A 5,115-nucleotide genomic window follows, 5' to 3' on the forward strand; every position below is an offset into this window, starting at 1 on the left:
GAAGAAGAAGAAGAAGAAGAAGAAGAAGAAGAAGAAGAAGAAAAGCTAAGCCATTTGAGCGGTGAATGAAGAAGAGAAAAAAAAAGAAAGAATGCAGCAGGATAAAAGGAAGAAAGCTACGTAAAAATTGACGGAGTGAGGGGGGTAACAAAGAAAGAAAGACGATGGGGGGGGTGTAGAGTGACAGAAAGAGAGAGAAAAAACAAAGAGAGGAAAGTAGAGAGAGGGTGAAAGAGAGAACGAGAGAAAGAGGGACGCGCACCCTCACAAAAATGCTCGTACGTTCGTAGGTTCAACATTTCCGCTACGTATCTGCTGTCGCTGTTGTGTCTATTATAAGATTGTAATAATAAAACATACATTATCGTTTATATATTGTCATATATTATTATCATTATTATTATTATTGTTCAGTAGTTTTATTTTTATAACGTGCTTTCACTTCACTACCGAGCGCAGCTCTGTGCACCTTGGGTATGTGCTGTGGTTTGCTGTGGTGCTCTTATGTTTACTGTATTATTATTATTATTATCATTATTATTATTATTATTATTATTATTATTATTATTATTATTATTATTATCATTATTATTATCATACTTGCATTTTCCGAATGCTTCCAGCTACGCAATAAATATCTGATCCCCCACTTAGAAATAGAAAGCGGTTTATGGTTACGTTTAACCCTGGGTCCAGCCTTTATTGAGTAGATTTTATGATCAAGAGCGTTCTGGCCATGACCATCCTATCTTTTTTTATGACAGTCGGGTATGATTTCAGAAAGGTGTGGCTGTTACTTCTAGCAAAACGAGTGACCACTTACAAAACTTGAGTGATAGCTGCGCGTGTGCGTGTATGTATGTGTGTGTGTGTGTGTGTGTGTGTGTGTGTGTGTGTGTTTAAGGGTAGAGATAAGTGGTATCATGGATACTCGTTCTTAAACATACACACACATACATACACACACACGTTTGCTTGTTTATGCATATGTGTATGCATATATGTGCGTAGACGTATACATACATACACACACACACACACACACATACACACACACAACGATTAGCAAAAAAAAAGCTAAGCAATGGCTGAAACAGTTACGACAGAAGATCTTCGAATGGACAGAATGAACCACACATAACCGGTTCTCCGTCGGTTACGACGACGAAGATTCCAGTTATCCGATCAACGGAGCAGCCTGCTCGTAAAATTTAACCAAGTGGCCGAGTACTCCACAAGCACACATACTCTCAACGTAATTCTTTGGGAGATTCACCGTGAAACAGTGTGTGACAACGCTGGCCCTTTTCAATTACAGGTACAACTCATTGTTTGCCAGCCGAGTAGATTGGACCAAGGTGAAATAAAGTGCATTGCTCGAGGACACCAAGCGCCGCCAGAAATCGAACTCATGACCTTACGATCGCGCGCCGGATATATTCATAACCACTAATCCACGCGCCTTCACACATACATAAATAAGAGCAAAGATTCCATTCGGTCATGAATGACCATGGGATTGAACCTAGAAAGTTCTCCTCCAAGTCTCCCTTCTCCATGGCACCGATGTTATCCAAGGGAAAGGCAAAGGGGCCGATACAGCTTGGCACCAGTGACATCACAATTCATTTCTACAGCTGAGTTAACTGGAGCAACGTGAAATAAAGTGTCTTGCTCAAGAGCACAAAACACAGCCCGGTCCGGGAATCGAACTCAGTGCCTTATGATTGTGAGCCCGACGCTCTAACCACTGAGCCATGCGTCTTCACCTCACCTTTCACACACACACACACACACACACACACACACACACACACACATACATTATTTGATTCTCTGTCTGAAGAATTTCTAACAGGACATCTCTAACATGTTTTCTATTACACGTTCACTTTTGCAACTCCTACTACCAAATGAAACACATGTAATGATGAATAAAAAATACTAAAAATTTTTCCAATCTCTTGATTGCATATATATTCAAGTCTTATGGAATATTGGTTTCTACTCTAGGAACAAGGCTTAAAAATTTGTGGGGAGAGGCAATTCAATTAGATCGACCCTAGTACGCAACTGGTGCTTAATTTATCGACCCCGAAAGTATGAAATGCAAAGTATTTCACTCGGCGTGCTAACGTTTCTTGTTTATTTATTGTCCACAAGGGGCTAAACATAGAGGGGACAAACATAGACAGACAAAGAGATTAAGTCGACTATATCGACGCCAGTGCGTAACTGGTACTTAATTTATCGACCCCGAAAGGATGAAAGGCAATGTCGATCTCGGCGGAATTTGAACTTAGAACGTAGCGGCAAACGAAATACCGCTAAGCATTTCGTACGGCGTGCAAACGATTCTGCTAGCTCGCCGCCTTACGCTTTTGGAATATTAGAATAAGTAGATGTATCTCAAGAGGACACGGCTTGGATTTTAACCCGCTCTACATACATACATACATACATACATACATACATACATACATACATAAATACATACATGCAGGGTTGAGCAAAAGTAGGTATACATTGCTTTGTATGAGTGGAATGTTCTTTTCATTTCTCTGTTGCTATGATTTGAAGAATTCTATGATTCCATGTCCTTTTTAGCTAATTATTTCAAAGGTAAAATAATTAGTCTTAATTTCAGATATTGATTTTATGGCGGGTAATTTGACCAACGAGGAACGAAAGTCGATCATCAAGCAGTACTGGGAAACAGAGAATGCAGAAATGGTTAGACAGAAATGGACCAGTTCAAAGACCAGTTCCATCAAGATTAACAGTTTAGAGAATATCTAACAAATATGAGTAGACTTGGTCCATCTGCAATGCACAGAAAAGTGGTCAACCGGTCAGTGTTACCAGTGAGGAAATTGATATGCTTGCGGCATTTCCCCAGAAATCAAAAAAAAAAAAAGGAGGGCTTCCGATAAACTAGGCAGGATTAACATTATGCAAAATAAGCACCTGCTCAGGAAATCAAGGAAAAGGGTACCATAGAAAGGGTAAATGGTTTACGGCACAAAAGAAATCACTTTAAACTTGGTAAAATAATATTTGGAATGTCTTTATCTCTGCTAAGTATAGAAGCCCATGTGTTAGGTAAGATTAATTTTGAGGATCTGATCAAAGACTTTGCAAATGGAAAAAGTTTTAGAGACTATTCAAATACAAAGTGGATGTATAAAAAATAACCATTATTTTCCATGTTACTGTTCGTTCTTGTTTCATTTTGAAAAATAAATATGTATTTTATGGTTTAAAAAGAAAGAAAAGAAATCATTATTACCTCCGCCTTAGCGAAGGCGGAGGAATTGTTTTCAGTCGCGTTTGTTTGTTTGTCCGTGGACAAGATATCTCAAGAACCGCTGGATGGATTCGGATGAAACTTTCAGGGATGTTTAGCCTTGTGACTGGCACAGTGTCATTTGATTTTGGGATCGATCCGATACCGGACAAGGATTCTAGATTATTTTTTCCGATTCTTTTTACTTCACACATATATATAAAGTTTCACATAATTCTCTTGCACACGCACACGGATACACACATATATTCACACATTTTCAGCGTTGAACATTACCATCCCATTTCCCTTGTACAGGCGCGCGCGCAAATATACCTCTCTTTCACACACACATATACTCACACGTCAAACACCGTTTAATATCGTTTTTCTTTTGTACATGAGAAAGCTCTTGAAGCATCTACTTGTCTTTGCATTTTAACACACAGACGTACACACACACACACACACACACACACACACACACACACACACACACACACACACACACACACACACACACACACACACACACACACACACACACACACACACACACACATTCATTTAAAAGAAGAATAAAATGGAGATTGTGAAGTTAATAATTGCTTATTATTAACAGCAAATTGGTCATCTTCACTTACAGCCGTTTCGATTAATACTCAATGAGCATTAAATTTTCTTTTATGCGACATGAGTACAATATCACAGGATAACCGTTGGCTTAGAGATGGCAGCACTAGGTCTTGTACGAGGAATATAGTTTTAAAGTGACACACAGTCACTGCTCTTGTAAAGAGGAAAACATTTAGTTTTGTGCGTCGGTAGCCAGCTGGAAAAGATGTTTTCCTGGGGCTAAAAAAGGTAGTAACATCGTCCTAATCGGGTCTGCCAACTTACATTTGCAAATAGATTTTACTTTACCAACCACGTGGTTCCGGGTTCAGTCCCACTGCATGGCACCTTGCGGAAGTGTCTTCTACTATAGCCTCGGTCCGACCAAAGCCTTGTGAGTGGATTTAGTAGACGCAAACTGAAAGAAGCCCGTTGTATATGTGTGTGTGTGTGTGTGTGTGTGTGTCCCAAAATCGCTAGACAACCGATGCTGGTGTGTTTACGTCCCCGTAGCTTAGCGGTTCAGCAAAAGAGACCAATGGAATAAGTACTAGGCTTACAAAGAATAAGTCCTGAGGTTGATTTGCTCGACTAAAGGTGGTGCCCCAGCATGGCCGCAGTCAAAATGACTGAAACAAGTAAAAGAATAAAAGAATGTGTGTGTGTCTGTGTTCGTGTATGTGTGTGTAAAACGCACAGCTGCAACAAAATGAAATAAAATGCAACATAATTAAAATAATGAAATAATGATGGTGTGTGTGCGTGTGTGTGTGTGTGTGTGTGTGTGTGCGCACGTATCTGTGTGTAGTTGTGTATGTGTGTGCAATAAATTGCGATGACAATATCTCACTTTATTGTCTTCATAGAAAAAAGGACGCATTAAGTAATGTCAATGAAGAAGGAAACAGCCGCAGCATGGCCACCATCACCTCCACGAGGAGACTCAAAGCTACCACATACAACTACTGCACAACTACCAACACTAGCACCACGACTACCAACTACAGTGGCGCCACCACGGCCAATACTTATAACACACCACGAGTATTGCAACTGCTTTCACCTGTAACAGCGTCACCACTGCTGCCATCGCTAGCACCACCACTGTGCCACCACCACTGTGCCACCACAACTGTGCCACCATCACTGTGCCACCACCACTGTGCCACCACCACTGTGCCACCACAACTGTGCCACCACCACTGTGCCACCAT

At 40.5% G+C, this 5,115-nt stretch overlaps 1 protein-coding gene across 1 annotated transcript in view; it reads right to left on the reverse strand.

Moving 5' to 3' along the window:
• Nucleotides 1-5,115, reverse strand: part of LOC106876478 (ketohexokinase) — an 18,433-nt gene that overhangs the window by 12,127 nt on the left and 1,191 nt on the right. The gene's annotated exons all lie outside the window — the stretch shown is intronic.

The sequence above is a fragment of the Octopus bimaculoides genome, chromosome 4 (assembly GCF_001194135.2).
Source record: "Octopus bimaculoides isolate UCB-OBI-ISO-001 chromosome 4, ASM119413v2, whole genome shotgun sequence".
In the NCBI taxonomy this organism is placed as follows: domain Eukaryota; kingdom Metazoa; phylum Mollusca; class Cephalopoda; order Octopoda; family Octopodidae; genus Octopus; species Octopus bimaculoides.